At 47.0% G+C, this 16,747-nt stretch overlaps 1 protein-coding gene across 2 annotated transcripts in view; it reads left to right on the top strand.

Annotated features, from left to right (window-relative positions):
* The window catches only part of RHPN1 (rhophilin Rho GTPase binding protein 1), a 147,560-nt gene that overhangs the window by 33,268 nt on the left and 97,545 nt on the right, over positions 1–16,747 (top strand). The window contains exon 2 of one of the 2 annotated variants that reach the window (XM_033929896.1): positions 1,174–1,206. The exons of the other annotated variant lie outside the window; for it this stretch is intronic. The gene's annotated coding sequence lies outside the window, so the exon portion shown is untranslated. The remainder of the gene's footprint in view (positions 1–1,173; positions 1,207–16,747) is intronic. 2 annotated transcript variants of the gene reach the window in all.

The following is a 16,747-nucleotide window of genomic DNA, read 5'->3' as shown; positions in this document are numbered from 1 at the left end:
CGCTGTCCCGACTCTCCGTTCACCCGCCCTGACTTTCCGTGCACTGCCCCGACTCTCCGTGCGCTGTCCCGACTCTCCGTTCACCCGCCCTGACTTTCCGTGCACTGCCCCGCCTCTCCGTGCGCTGTCCCGACTCTCCGTTCACCCGCCCTGACTTTCCGTGCACTGCCCCGACTCTCCGTGCGCTGTTCCGACTCTCCGTTCACCCGCCCTGACTTTCCGTGCACTGCCCCGCCTCTCCGTGCGCTGTCCCGACTCTCCTTTCGCCCGCCCTGCCCTGCTCCCAGTTGGGCCCATGTGCCTCAGGCCGCGCCCCCGGGTGGGACCTAGGGCTCCAGGGCCTATTCTGATTGGCCCACGCGCCTTAGGCCCCACCAGTAGGCGGAGCTTTGGGACGGATGGGCCAATCCGGCCTCATTCCGTCGTTGGCTGCCTGCCGGACAGGCGGGTTTGGCTCCCGTCTGTCCGGCCAACTACCAAAGGTACGGGGAAGGGGGGTGGGGGTGTCGTGGGGGTCGGCCAGGGGGGTCGCGGGTCGGCTGGGGGGGCAGTCGGAGGTTCTTGGGGGGGGCGGTCGTTGGAGGGAGGGGGGTTTGCGTCGAGGGCAGGAGGGCCTGGGATCCCTCCTGCCCGTAATGTAGTGCGGGGTGGGGGTAGGGGGTCGCCGTGGCCAGGAGGGTTTGGGCTCCCTCCTGGCCCGATATTGTCGGGGAGTTGGGGAGTCGGCCGGGCAAGAGGGCTTGGGCTCCCTCTTGCTCCGATCGTGGATGCGGGTGTGGGTGGGAGCGCATGCGAGCGGTCGTTCGGGGTGGGGGTGCGAGCGGTCCTGCTGGGGGGGGGGGTGAATCGGGGCGTCGGGCGGGGTGGGAACTATGTAAAAAAAATTTTGTATAACGCGCGAGGGGTATGCGCGGTAGGTAAAAACGCGTATAACGCGCTCGTTATATGCGTGAAAATACGGTAGTACCGATAAGAGATCAATACCTTGTAATTAAACTTTTATTGAGCGAGCAATATACCCCGAATTCTATATGCGGTGATTTGAGTTGCTTGTGGAAAACTAGGCAAATCTATAAGTGCAACGTAATTGAATAACAAGCCAATTGGCACTGATAATTGACTTCTTAACAAACTGCTACTGGATTTCATTTATATTTCTACGTTTAAATTTAGGTGTGGGATCCTCACTGCGGATTGAATTCTCAGGTAAAGTTCTGGGTGTCATTATAGATTCAACACTTTCATTCAACGACTATCTTAGGGCTCCTTATACAAAGGTGCGCTAGCATGATTAGCGGGCGCTACTCAAAAACCTCCCGCCTGCTCAAGAGGAGGCGGTAGCGGCTAGCGCGCGGGGTGTTTTAGTGTACGCTTTTCCGCGCGTTAAGGCCCTAACGCACCTTTGTAAAAGGACCCCTTAATTCTCCGGTAAAAATAAAATGGTTTTTTTTTTTTCAGTCTCCATATGTCGAGGAAAGTGAGATCCTGTTTCCATCAACAACGTTTTGCCGTCCTTGTACAATCAATCATCCTTTCGAGGCTGGATTATTGTATTATCCCAGGACAAGCAGGCAGCATATTCTTGACTGATGGGTGACGGCACCGACGGAGCCCCGGTACGGACAATTATAGAGTGATTGCACTCTAAGAACTTTAGAAAGTTCTAGCTCGGCCGCACCGCGCACGCGCGAGTGCCTTCCCGCCCGACAGAGGCGCGCGGTCCCTCAGTTTCTTAGTTTCCGCGGAGCTAAGAAGACGCGTTTTTCAACGGCTGTTGAAACTTTTTTCTCTTTGCCTTCCCGCTCGCGTAAACTTTTGACTATTTATCTTATTTCTTTTCTTTTTTCTATTTTGTAAAAAAAAAAAAATCCTTAATTTTTTCTTTAATTTGATCTTTCCCCGGCGGGGCCTTCTGCCACCATCGAAGCCTCGGCCTTCGATTTGGCTGAAGCCGTTTTTCCTTTCATGCCCCCTCAACCGGGTTTTAAAAAGTGCCAGCGGTGTGCTCGGCCTATATCTCTCACGGACCCACACAACTGGTGTTTACAGTGTTTGGGTCCTGAGCATCAGGCCTCTACTTGCACCCGCTGTGCCACTCTAAAAAAACGGACATTAAAAAATCGCCAAATCCAGCAGCGATTACTGTTCGGTGCCGAGATGTCCGACCCCGTTCCATCGACTCCAGCTTCGGCACCGATTCAGTCGGCACCCTCTTCTTCGACGCCGCGTGATTCCGCACCGGCGTCTCACCAGTCAGGTAAGCCGGCTAAGAAGCCTTCCCCGCTGGAGCGTCCTCCGGTCTCGAGTGCAGTGAGTCCAATCCTGCCGACTGTGAGACGCCAGCGGAAGCGCTCCGCCCCTATAGAGGTGAGTCCCTCGACATCGGGCTCCTCATCTCCGGGGCGTCGAGCTGCACCGCAGGTACCGCAGAAGAAAAAGGCGGTACCGGTGCCATCCCTTGATGACCGCATCACGGCCATCCTTCAGGTGCAGCTTAGGGACCAATTAAAACAGCTCCTCCCTGCTATCCTGGCTCCGAACCTTCCGGTGCCGGCCCGCACCGAGCTACCGGTACCGATTGTGGAACAGCCTATGTTACCTGCTTCCACTATTTCGGTACCGCTTCAACTAACCTCATCGGTATCGATGCCAGTTCTTGCACCGGAGCCTAGAGCTCACCATCAATCGGTACAGACTTCGGCACCGGTGCGACCAATAACATCTCCTGACTCGATATCGATGAGGTCGGGTAAGTCGGTGCGCAAAACCCGACACTTACAATCATCGACACCTGAGTCTCGGGACCATGCTTCCCATGTCAGGGATCCTGATCTGTGGGGAGACTCAGAGGAACCCTTTCTTTCTGAAGGCGAATGTTCCTCAGAGGAGGAGGATTCAGCTGTCCCGGACCCATCCTCCAAACAGGTCACTTCCTCTTTCTCCTGCTTTTTGAAAGAGATGTGTGACTCCTTGTCCATTCCTTTGGAGGCTGAATCCAAAAAGTCCAAAGCTTTTTTGGATGCCCTTGATTTTGACCAGCCTCCAAAGGAATTTTTGAAACTCCCTCTTCATGACATCTTGAGGGAGACTTTCTATAAGAATTTAGAGACTCCTTTAACTGTCCCAGGGGCCCCACGTAAACTGGATTCTCTATATAAGGTAATTCCCATTCCTGGGTTCGACAAACCTCAACTTCCACACGAATCCTTACTTGTCGAATCCACCCTTAAAAAATCTTCAGGAGCCAGTGTATATGCATCGGTACCTCCTGGCAGAGAGGGTAGAGCCATGGATAAATTTGGTAAGAGGCTCTACCAAAATGCTATGTTAGCAAATAGAGCTAGCAATTATGCTTTTCATTTTTCTTTTTATTTGAAGCATCTCCTTACCACCATGGCTTCCTTTGAAAAGTACCTTCCTTCACGAAAACATCACTCTTTTCATACCTGCTTGTCGTCTCTTTTTCAATTACGTAAGTTCATGGTTAGATCCATATATGACACCTTTGAACTTACATCCAGAGCGACAGCAATGTCGGTGGCTATGTGTCGCCTGGCCTGGCTTCGGGTATCCGAGCTTGATGTTAATCATCAGGATCGGTTAGCCAACGCCCCGTGCCTAGGGGATGAGCTCTTTGGGGAATCCATGGACTCAACCACACAAAAGCTCTCTGCTCATGAGACACGCTGGGATACCCTGCTTAAAAATAAAAAGAAGCCTCCTCCGCCAAAACCATATAGGCAGCAGTCGGCCTATCAACGCCGCTTCACAGCTCGGCCATTACCTACCACTGCTCAGCAACCCAGGCGTCAGAGGCAGCAACAACGTCAGCCTCCCAGACAGCAGCCACAGCAGCAACCTGTGAAACCACCTCCTCAGCAGAAGTCACAGCCCTTTTGACTTCATTCTCCACAGTTAGGGGCAGAGGAAGGGACAGGGATGAACGTATCCTGAGGACGAATGAGTGGCTACAACGATGGTGCCAGGAAATGAACTTCGGATTCCTGAATCACGGAGAGGCACTACAGGCGCTACAGGGACCAGACGGACTCCACCTGACCAACAGAGGTAAGAATGTATTCGGACACAGGCTAGCCCGCCTACTTCGAAGGGCTTTAAACTAGGTAAGTCGGGGGTGGGTACCCACTTTTACACCGGAGCAGTAAGTAACAATCCTGATGGGGTGAACCAAATCTCCGCTTCTAAGTCCGAGGTAAGTACCCTTATTGCAAAACAATCACTAGGTGACACTTTAATTCAAATGGATGGCTCACTACAGGAGCCTAGCAGACAGAAAGAGTGGAGAGCTATGTATGTTAACGCACACAGCTTAGGGAATAAATTTCTAGAACTAGAAACAGAAATAGTTAATGCAGACCTAGACGTAGTAGCAATATCCGAAACATGGTTCACAGACTCTCATGGGTGGGATATAACTATGCCAGGATACAACCTGCTTCGAAAAGACAGAGAGGGTAAGTCAGGAGGAGGGGTTGCACTTTACATCAAAGAGAACATCAAGACAACAAGGATCACGGATGTCAAGTATACTGGGGAATCCATCTGGGTGAACTTGGCCAGAGGCAGAGAAAAATGCCTGTACCTTGGTGTGGTATACAGACCCCCAAGACAATCGGAGGACAAGGATGCAGAATTAATCGAAGACATTGAGAATATCACCTTACGGGGGGACGTCGTTCTGATGGGAGACTTTAACATGCCTGATGTAGACTGGAACACACTCTCAACGAAAAATTGTGATAGCAGGAGGATATTAACATCCATGAAGGGAGCACGGCTCAAACAAATGGTACTAGAGCCCACTAGAGCCCAGGCCATCCTGGACCTGGTACTTACGAACGGGGAAAGCGTCTCGGAGGTCTCGGTGGGAGAAACGCTAGCCACCAGTGACCATAACATGGTATGGTTTAACCTTAAGAAAGGCTTCACCAGGTCACAAACAAAAACAAGGGTACTCAATTTCCGAGGCACCGACTTCACACGCATGGGTGATTTCGTCCATCAGACGTTGCAGGTTCAAGAAGTAACTGATAATGTGGAAGCTATGTGGTCAACCTTGAAGTTGACCCTTCATGAGGCAACTGAACGCTACATAAAATCGGTAACCAAACAGCAAAGAAAAAAGAAACCCCAATGGTTCACTAAAGAGGTCTCTTACCTCGTCAAAGAAAAGAAAAAAGCATTTCTCTCATACAAACGCACGGGGAAAAAAGAAGCAAACATTGAATATAGGACAAGGTCTGCAGCGGTCAAAACAGCAGTCAGAGAGGCCAAACTTCGAATGGAAGAAACTCTAGCGAAGAACATTAAAAAAGGGGACAAATCCTTCTTCAGGTACATTAGCGACAGGAAAAAGAACACAAACGGGATAGTACGCCTTAGAACGCCAGAAGGAAACTATGTGGATACAGATTCTGATAAGGCCAAACTACTGAATGATTACTTCTGTTCAGTCTTCACCTGCGAGGCATCAGGGCAAGGGCCACGTCTGGAAGCAAAGCAAAGCATGGAAGACCCATTTCAGAATTTTGAGTTCACACCAACTGATGTTTACAGAGAACTGTCAAGACTTAAGGTGAACAAAGCTATGGGACCGGATAATTTGCACCCAAGAGTGCTCAGAGAGCTATGCGATGTTCTGGCGAAACCGTTAGCCACGCTCTTCAATCTCTCCCTAGGTACGGGAAGAGTCCCCCTAGACTGGAAAACAGCCAACGTTGTTCCTCTGCACAAAAAGGGCTGCAAAGCAGAGGCTGCGAATTACAGGCCAGTGAGTCTCACATCAATAGTGTGTAAACTCATGGAAACCCTGCTTAAAGGTAAATTAGACACAATATTGGATGAGGGAAATCTGAGGGATCCCTGTCAACATGGATTCACTAGGGGCAGATCATGCCAATCCAATCTTATCAGCTTCTTTAACTGGGTGACAGGAAAGCTAGACTCGGGAGAGTCTCTAGACATAGTGTACTTGGATTTCAGTAAAGCTTTTGACAGTGTACCGCACCGCAGATTATTAAACAAGATGAAATCGATGGGGTTGGGTGAGAAACTAACTGCATGGGTCACTGATTGGCTGAGTGGAAGACTTCAGAGAGTGGTGGTCAACGGCACCCTCTCTGAGACATCGGAGGTGACTAGCGGAGTGCCGCAGGGATCAGTCCTGGGACCATCCCTTTTCAACATATTCATAGGGGACTTGACCCGGGGGCTTCAGGGTAAAGTAACACTGTTCGCTGACGACGCCAAACTGTGTAATATAGTAAGTGAAAGCAATCTCGTGGATAGTATGATGCAAGATCTGATCACGTTAGAAATCTGGTCCTCGACATGGCAGCTGGGTTTCAACGCTAAGAAGTGTAAGGTCATGCATCTTGGCAGTAGAAATCCATGCAGAACATACACCTTGAATGGAGAAGCACTAGCTAGGACTTCAGAAGAACGGGACTTGGGAGTTATCATCAGTGCAGACATGAAGGCTGCCAAACAAGTAGAGAAGGCCTCATCCAAGGCAAGGCAAATGATGGGATGTATCAAGAGAAGCTTCGTCAGCCGCAAACCTGAAGTCATCATGCCACTTTACAGATCATTGGTGAGACCTCATCTGGAATACTGTGTGCAATTCTGGAGGCCGCATTACCGTAAAGATGTGCTTCGAGCCGAGTCGGTCCAGCGTATGGCCACTAGAATGGTCTCCGGACTCAAGGGTCTCTCATACGAAGAAAGACTGGGCAAATTGCAGCTCTATACTCTAGAGGAGCGCAGGGAAAGGGGTGACATGATTGAGACATTTAAATACGTCACAGGTCGTGTCGAGATGGAAAACGACATATTCTTTCCCATGGGACCCTCGGTCACAAGGGGGCACCCGCTTAAACTCAGAGGAGGGAAATTTAGTGGTGACGCCAGGAAGTACTTCTTCACGGAAAGGGTGGTGGATCATTGGAACAAACTTCCGATGCAGGTGGTCAAGGCCACCAACGTGCTCGACTTTAAGAATAGATGGGATATCCACGTGGGATCCCTACGAGGGTCGAGCTAAGGAACTAAGTCATCAGCACTCAGACTTAATGGGGTGGGTCAGTAGAGTGGGCAGACTTGATGGGCTGTGGCCCTTTTCTGCCGTCACCTTTCTATGTTTCTATGTTTCTATAGCCAGTATTCCTATTCCTGCTCTCCTACCTCTACCTATAGGAGGTCGACTTTCTCTGTTCCTCAGCCGGTGGGAAGTTATCACTTCGGACCAATGGGTCCTCAACATCATCCGCCACGGCTACTCTCTCAACTTTCAGACTCTTCCATCCCAAAACCTGCCAAAAGAGTCTGCTTTGAACAGTCCTCAATCTGCCCTCCTTATTCAGGAAGTTCAATCCCTCCTTCTTCTGAACGCTATAGAAGAAGTTCCTTTAGATCAAAAAGGGCAGGGATTCTACTCCCGTTATTTTCTAGTCCCCAAAAAAACAGGAGATCTCAGACCAATTTTGGATCTCCGCGATCTCAACAAACATCTGGTAAAAGAAAAATTCAAGATGCTTTCTTTAGCCATCCTTTATCCTCTTCTCCATCAAAACGACTGGCTATGCTCCCTCGATCTCAAAGAAGCATACACTCACATACCGATCCATGTAACCTCAAGACAGTATCTCCGTTTCATGATCAATCATTGTCATTACCAATACAAGGTGCTGCCCTTCGGCCTTGCCTCCTCTCCAAGGGTCTTCACCAAGTGTCTCATTGTGGTAGCGGCATTTCTACGCTCTCACCACCTCCAGGTCTTTCCTTACCTGGACGACTGGTTAATCAAGGCCACATCCGCTCAAGCAGTTCTACTGGCCACCAACCAAACCATCTTGTTTCTACGAATTCTGGGGTTCGAGATCAATCTACCCAAATCTCATCTCATCCCCACTCAGAGACTTCAATTCATTGGAGCGATCCTGGACACACTCCTCATGAGAGCTTTCCTACCATCCAATCGTCTTCAGACCCTTCAGTCTCTATGTCAGCAGGTGCTTTCACTACCTTCCATCTCAGCCAGGCAAATGATGGTACTCTTGGGACACATGGCATCTACAGTTCATGTCATGCCCCTCGCACGTCTTCACCTGCGCACTCCTCAATGGACCCTTGCTACTCAGTGGTCCCAAGCGACGGATCCTTGCTCACGACACATATCTGTGACATCATCTCTTCGTCAGTCTCTTCAATGGTGGTTGGTATCCTCAAATCTATCCAGAGGTCTTCTGTTCCATCAGCCTCCTCATCAACTAGTCATCACCACCGACGCCTCTCTTTATGCATGGGGAGCTCACTTGAACGAGTTCCAGACTCAAGGTCTTTGGACAGCCCAGGAAAAGAAGCATCAAATCAATTTCCTGGAACTCAGAGCGATGTTTTATGCCCTCGAGGCCTTCCAACATCTTCTCTTTCCTCAGGTCCTTCTGTTGTGCACAGACAATCAGGTTGCGATGTACTACATCAACAAACAGGGTGGGACAGGCTCTCGCCTTTTATGCCAAGAAGCCCAAAAGATCTGGAATTGGGCCATAGATCACCATCTCTTCCTGAAAGCTATCTACATTCAGGGAGCACAGAATTCTTTAGCGGACAAACTCAGCAGAATTCTCCAGCCTCACGAGTGGACACTCGATCCTGTAACTCTGCAGTCTATCTTCACTCAATGGGGCACTCCTCAGATAGACCTCTTTGCAGCTCCTCACAATCATCAACTGCCCCTATTCTGCTCCAGACTTTACTCTCCTCACCGTCTGGCAGTGGATGCTTTTCTCCTCGACTGGTCGAATCTGTTCCTGTACGCCTTCCCTCCTCTGCCTCTAATGTTGAGAACCTTATTCAAGCTCAAGAGGGAACGAGCCACAATGATTCTGATTGCTCCGAGGTGGCCCAGGCAACATTGGTTCTCCCTTCTGCTTCAACTCAGTTCCAGGGAACCTTTTCTTCTTCCTCTGTTTCCTTCTCTGCTTACGCAACAGCAGGAAACCCTTCTACATCCCAACCTCCAGTCTCTGCACCTGACAGCTTGGTATCTCTCGGGCTGACATCTCATGATACTCTTTTATCTCAGCCTGTTCGTTCCATTCTGGATGCCTCCAGGAAACCAACCACTCTGCAATGTTACCATCAGAAGTGGACGAGATTTTCCTCCTGGTGTCTTCTTCATCATCTTGATCCCACTTCCCTGGCAGTGGAGACGTTGTTGGACTATTTGCTCTCTTTGTCTGACTCTGGCCTTAAGTCCTCTTCCATCAGAGTCCACCTCAGTGCCATTGCAGCTTTTCATGAGCCAGTCCATGGAAAACTTCTCTCAGCTCATCCCCTGGTGTCCAGGTTCATGCGAGGGCTTTTCAATGTGAAACCACCTCTTAAAGCCCCTCCTGTTATCTGGGATCTCAATGTGGTTCTTTCTGCCTTAATGAAGCCTCCATTTGAACCTTTGGCTACCTCTCCTTTCAAGTTTCTCACTTGGAAAGTGCTTTTCCTTATTGCTCTTACCTCTGCCAGGAGGGTCAGTGAGCTTCATGCACTGGTCGCAGATCCACCTTTTACGGTTTTTCACCATGACAAGGTGGTTCTGCGTACACATCCAAAGTTTCTCCCTAAGGTTGTCTCTGAATTCCATCTCAACCAATCCATTGTTCTACCTGTTTTCTTTCCAAAACCGCATTCTCATTCTGGAGAACAAGCTTTACATACTTTGGATTGTAAAAGGGCTCTGGCTTACTATCTAGAGCGTACGAAACCCCACAGATCAGTTCCCCAACTTTTTCTGTCCTTTGATCCAAATAAATTGGGACGTCCCGTTTCTAAACGTACGTTGTCTAATTGGCTGGCAGCGTGCATTTCATTCTGTTATGCTCAGACCGGACTGACACTGGAAGGTTCTGTCACGGCCCATAGAGTCAGAGCAATGGCAGCATCTGTAGCTTTCCTCCGTTCCACTCCTATTGAGGAAATCTGCAAGGCTGCTACTTGGTCCTCAGTTCACACTTTTACATCTCATTATTGTCTGGATGCTTTCTCCAGACGGGATGGACACTTCGGCCAATCTGTTTTGCAAAATTTGTTTTCCTAATGGCCAACCTTCCCTCCATCCCTCTTTTTGTTAGCTTGGATGTCACCCATCAGTCAAGAATATGCTGCCTGCTTGTCCTGGGATAAAGCACAGTTACTTACCGTAACAGGTGTTATCCAGGGACAGCAGGCAGATATTCTTGCGTCCCACCCACCTCCCCGGGTTGGCTTCTTAGCTGGCTTATACTAACTGAGGGACCGCGCGCCTCTGTCGGGCGGGAAGGCACTCGCGCGTGCGCGGTGCGGCCGAGCTAGAACTTTCTAAAGTTCTTAGAGTGCAATCACTCTATAATTGTCCGTACCGGGGCTCCGTCGGTGCCGTCACCCATCAGTCAAGAATATCTGCCTGCTGTCCCTGGATAACACCTGTTACGGTAAGTAACTGTGCTATTCGGTCTATTTAAGGTTGACCAAGAAAAGCTTTCAAAGACTTCAACTGATCCAGAATACTGCGGCTAGGCTGATCTTTGCAAAAAGTAAATCTGATCACGTCTCTCCGCTCCTGCAAAAACTTCATTGGCTTCCAATAATTTCCAGGGTTTATTTTAAGTGTGCCTGCCTAACATTTAAGATCTTGCCTGGCATCCTCTTCCTTTAATTCCCCTGTCTTGGAATTCTGTAAGATCTGACATTACCAGATCGACTCCAAAATTTAAATTGTCCTTTTCTACGCTGAAAAGTGTTACCTACATTGGCAAATTGGGGAAGGCTCTACTTTTCAAAATTACTGAGCTGTGGAATAATTTTCCTAAGCAACAAGCAAAAAACAAAAGGAATTGACCCCAAAATATCCACAAAGAAGAAAATCCAGAGAAAACCAAAAAAACTCTGTGGAGTGACGATGTTCCCAAATGGACTTTATTTGAAAGCAGTGTCTCACTTCCGGTTCACCACACAATTGTTTCCCACGTACTCACCTTTATAGGACCCCCAGGGACCCCTGAAGAAGATTTTTTGTCGAAACGCGGACCGTGTTGGGTCCTGTATCCCTAGCGGACCAGGTCCTTTAAGGCTCTTATGTGGATGATTTACTTTTATGTGGATGATTTCAGTGGACCTTTGGAACTTTGACACTTTCAAATAAAGTCCTTTTAGGAACATCGTCACTCCACAGAGTTTTTTTGGTTTTCTCTGGATTTTCTTCTTTGTGGATATTTTGGGGTCAATTCCTTTTGTTTTTTGCTACTTAGGATTTTAAAGTGTTTGAGGCTTGGGCAGATAAGGACGGAGCTTAGGCATTGGTGGAATCAGGCATTATGACATCACAGTCTGAGCTCTAGAATGTTGCAAACACAAGCAGTGTCTCACTTCTGGCTCACCACACAATTGTTTCCCACATATTCACCTTTATAGAACCCCCAGGGACCCCTGAAGAAGACTTTTTGTCGAAACGCGGACCGTGTTGGGTCCTGTATCCCTAGTGGACTAGGTCCTTTAAGGCTCTTATGTGGCTGATTTACTTTTATGTGGATGGAATTATTTTATGTGGATGATTTCAGTGGACCTTTGGAACTTTGATGCTTTCAAATAAAGTCCATTTAGGAACATCGTCATTCCACAGAGTTTTTTTGGTTTTCTCTGAATAATTTTCCTATTCAACTGCACTATCTGGGCTCTTTCCAACCATTTCGAAAACATCTGAAAACTTGGCTATTCTCAAAGTTGTAAATTCTGTTCCTCTCCTTACTATTCCAAATCCATATTGTATCCGTTCTCCTTTCTAATTTCTTGTAAACCGCGCCGAGCTCTACTGTTAAAGAGAATATGCGGTATATAAGCCTAAGGTTTAGTTTAGTTTACTTGTTGCGAGAATGGGAGGTTCATGGGCAGATTAGATAGTTCTTTAAATTTTATGTGCATATTTGCAAAATGAAGGGGCGCACTGTCGTCGGGCACATCTGACTGAGGAGAAGCAAGAGCGTTTATCATCTTTTTATTCCCTTGATTCCTTCGGCAAAGTATCCCGTCGACGCCACCTTGCAGCTATCCGATTTCCTATCAGCTGCTGGTGGAAACTTGGTTCTCCATGAGCCCCTTTTCCGATCTTACGCTTCCTATTCTTGTGGAATTCCAGATGGCTCGCTTCCCACAGAACATAGTTCCAGTCTGCTCATAAGTTATATCCATTAAAAAATACATGATTAGATTAGATTACATTAGATTACATTACATTAGTGACTTCTATTCCGCCTGTACCTTGCAGTTCTAAGCGGATTACATTAGAAGATGGCTGGACATTTCCAGGAAGTTACAATTTAGGGTAGGTTACATAGTAGAGGCTTTGAGGAGCAATTGAGGATAGATAGAAATAAGAGGATTGAATTTAGGTAAGTTGCAGCTTAGGGGCTGGTTACATGAATGAGTTATTGAGAAGAAATTACAAGAGGGGTAGGAAGACAACGAGGAGATTGCAGGGGAGGGGAGGAGAATTCAATAGATTAAGAGTTTTGAGATCTTTTTGAAATGATTTGAAGTCACTTGTTGCTGTCAGCAGGTTGGAGATAGAGGGGTCCAGTTTCGCTGCCTGCGTCGCTAGGAGGCCGTCATAAATCTTCTTGCGCTGAGTACCCTTGAGTGGTGGGTAGTAGAATAGAGTCTGGGTTCTCCTTAGTCTGGAGGTGAGGTTTCGGTTTAGGCGGGTGTGTAGGTAGGTTGGTGACTTGTCTCTTCTTGGATATTTCTGGGCCATAGGCCACCCCCAAGGCCGCCAACCCCTCACTGCTCAAGGCAAATTAAACAGGCAAGTTATTAAGGGATCATACTACAGGTTCTATGAGACAATGAGTAACATAACATAACATAACTTTTTCTTCTATACCGCCATAATCAAACAATTTCTAGGCAGTTTACACAGAAGAAGGCTGGACAATCAGTGAAATACAGATAATTACAAATACAACACGTTACTTAAGAATATTCAGTATAAAATTTTTCGTTAACCCTGATATCCACTTTTAAGAAATGAATTTGTCAAACAACGCTGACTTACCATATTTTCACGCATATAGCACGCGCGTTATATACGATTTTACAAACCGAGTATAACCATGCGCGTTATATTCGTGAGCGCGTTATCCCCTTTTTTTTTTACATAGTTCCCCCCCGACGTCCGATTCACCCTGCAGGACCGCTCGCACCCCCACCCCGAAGGACCGCTCACGTTCGAACACGTCAGAGAAAGGGCGGGACCGCCGGAAGAGGAAGCAGCATAGAAGCAGGGCTAAGAGAAGGGGCAGGACCGCCGGCAGAGGAAGCAGCAGGAAGACGGTAGGCAGCTTCTACATGATGGGGGGGGAGGCTGTGGGGGTGCGAGCGGTCCTTCGGGATGCGGGTGCGTGCGCGAGCGGTTCTTCGGGGTGGGGGTGCGAGCGGTCCTGCGGGGGGGTGAATCGGACATCGGTGGGGGGGGGGGCATCAGGCTTTCAGGGTGGGGACAGGACTTCAAGGAGGGACAGGACTTCAAGGGGGAGAGGAGAGTCGGGGCGGGCTAAAGGAGAGTCGGGCTGGCCAGAGGAGAGTCGGGGCGGTCTAAAAGAGAGTCGGGCTGGCCAGAGGAGAGTCGGGGCGGGCGAAAGGAGAGTCGGGCAGCGACGGGAGAGTCGGGGCGGCATGCGCGGTATAGGGGTGTGCGCGGTATATAAAAATTTATTTACATAAATTACAGTTTCCCGCGCGCTATACCCGTGTGTGCGTTTTACACGGGTGCGCGGTATATGAGTGAAAATACGGTAATTACTTTTCGAAATGCACCATAAGACATCACGACTCCACCGATGCAATTACCCCACCAGGACTGCTGCTTACCTGCCTGGAATGCAAGGGTCCTATCCCAAAAAGTCTTGTATCTGCAGCCAGTAATTTTTGGATAGACAAATAAGTTAGAACTCCTAGTTGTCCTCATTGGGCTATATAACGTAAAATGAGTTAAAAGGCATGTTGGGGCAATTCCCCAAATCAACTTAAAACCGATGCAAGAAAATTTGAATAGTACTCGCGCCTCTATCAGGAGCTAATGTAACGGCGATAGAAGGGGCCGATATGATTTTTTTCCTCAATCCAAATATCAGACGGACAGCTGTGTTCTGTACTATTCTCAGTTTTCTCAGGATTTTCTTCGGTGCCCCCAAATAAACAATATCACAGTAATCCACTATAGACAAGACCAATGCCTGTACCAACAGTCTAAAGGATAGTGAATCAAAGTATATTTTAATGGTCTTCAATTTCCATAGTGCGAAAAAGCACTATATATAAGAACCCCAGACCTGCAAAAAAACCGTAGATTGTCACAAGGAATTACGCACCCGACCCCTCTCAAGCAACATCAAAGCATGCAAACGGTTACGCCAAGCCCAATAGGAAGGAGGGCGACCTGAAACCCAGTCCGCCAAGATAATTTTCTTAGCCACCAATCCTGCCTTTCGCAAAAATAGCCGGCCAACACCAGGGGGAAATCGAAAAGCTTCATATTTATCTAAAAGAAACCCCACCGGAGTGAGAGGCTAACAAAAGCTCCAAATAACGGACTACTCTTCTCCAGAAAGCCCTGACCGCTGGACAACTCCAAAAAGTTATTAATCCCTTACACCTCCAATAGAACATTAAGATCCGTTGACCAACATTTGCTAACGATTCCTTCTCTTAAAATTATAAATACTCGACGACAGTTGATCTTTTCAGTTACAGCTCCCCAAACCTGGAATTCTCTCCCTAACCATTTAAGGGAAGAAACCAATATAGAAAAATGTAAAGGTAAACTGAAGAGTTTTCTCTTTAATGATGCCTCTATAAATTAATCATTTAGTCTTTGAACCAATATCATTTTTTTTCTTTCTAAACTTTTTATTGAAGTAATCAATCATTTAAAAAAAAAATTTTTTTAAATTTAATTTAATTTAATTTTATTATTTAATTTAATTTAATTTTTTCCTTTTTCCCTTTCCTTATGTGTCCTCCTTATTTGTTTCTTTAACTTTTATATAAATTGTAATTCTTACCCATCGCCTCCCTTATGTTTCTAATCTTATCAGATTTGTTAATAATCTTGTTAGTCTTATTTATTGTATTATCCCCCTTACATTGTAATTTTATTAACATGTACATCGCTTAGAATTTAGATTAAGCGATTCATCAAATTATTATTAAACTTGAAACTTGAAAAAGCATAGAAAAAAGACTTAGGAGCCCCTGTACGTTTCTCGCATTGCGCCGACTCTGCGAAACCAGAGAGATATCACTGAACCCACGTGAGATATGCACGATGTAGCACCCGAAACTGGCACTCTCTAAGTTCAGCCGAGACAAAAAGGGTAGGGATACGCTTAATAAGACACCCTATATCTAAATCAGTCGGCCGCAAACCCAACTCTGGAGCCCGCAACTGCGTTCTTAAGTACGGGTTGTACTTAAGTCGGTTGTTTGCAACTCGGGGACTGCCTGTAATTGAGACAGTTGAGAGTCATGTGACTTGCCCAAGATCACAAGAAGCTATAGGAGGATCTAACCTGCACTTAGGCTGCTTTGCTATAGAAAAAGTGTTTTGCAAGCTGACTTTCTGGTTAGGATCGAAGCAGTCTCTGGGATTTTTGGATCATTTGGGGAATTTTTAACTTTCTGGTATCCGTTTTGGGGGAATGTTGCTTTTTTTTTATTGTGTGGTATATACCACATTGGTAAGACATTTGCCAAACAACTGGAAGTTTATAGAGAGAGAGTTGTTGAGAAGACTGATCACAAATCTGAAAGTTGCCAAAAAAGTTGTTTGTTTCTTAGAAGTGGGATTAGGTGTGTTGACATCTTCAGATAACCTTCAGCTTCCTGCAGTCCCGGAATCCTCTTTGGATGATATTTCTATGAGCTACCCTTCCAGCGGTATTTTAAATAAATAAATAAATTAGATAAAATTAAGGTGTTGAAATCTTATTTTCATAAATCTCTATTTTTTTCTGGTTTGTTAGTTGACTCAGGTTCGATGGTGATTGTTTTGCGGGATTTTGACTCTGGATGTTACACTGTTATAACATTTCCCTTCAGGAGATCAGATATTTCTACCACCAATTTCACTGGCTGCCATTCGAGTCTAGAGTTCTTTTTAAATTCGCATGCTTCTGCTACAAGGCTGTAAATGGCTCTTCACCAAGTTACATCAATCCCCACTTTAACCTCTATCGCACCAACAAGAAATCCCGTCAAATTCAGCTGTTCGCCTTCCCTTCACTCAAACTTTGTCACCTCAAAAGATTCCTGGACAAAACTTTTGCCTTCCAAGCAGCTAAGCTGAACCCATGGCTAGCCCAAATGATACTCGAGGCCCCCACTTACCTCGGCTTCAGAAAATTACTTAAAACCTACCTATTCAGCAAACAAGACCCTAATTGTCCCCCCCCCTCCGACAATAACACCTCGCCCCCCCTCCACTTCTCCTCCTTCACGATGCCATCCCTTTTTCCCTACTTTCCACATCCTCTGTCTAGTTCGATTAAAGCTGTATTTCTGAGAAATAGTTGTAAATCTGCTTGTCTATGCAGATCCTAATCTAACTGATGTAAACCGCCTAGAACTCGCTGGGTATGGCGGTATATAAGAATAAAATTATTATTATTATTATATTTAATACAGGGGTGGTCTGGTGGTG

Source organism: Geotrypetes seraphini, chromosome 2, assembly GCF_902459505.1.
Source record: "Geotrypetes seraphini chromosome 2, aGeoSer1.1, whole genome shotgun sequence".
Taxonomy (NCBI): Eukaryota; Metazoa; Chordata; class Amphibia; order Gymnophiona; family Dermophiidae; genus Geotrypetes; species Geotrypetes seraphini.
Note: the sequence above shows the minus strand (reverse complement) of the source record. Positions and strands in the feature narration are given on the sequence as shown.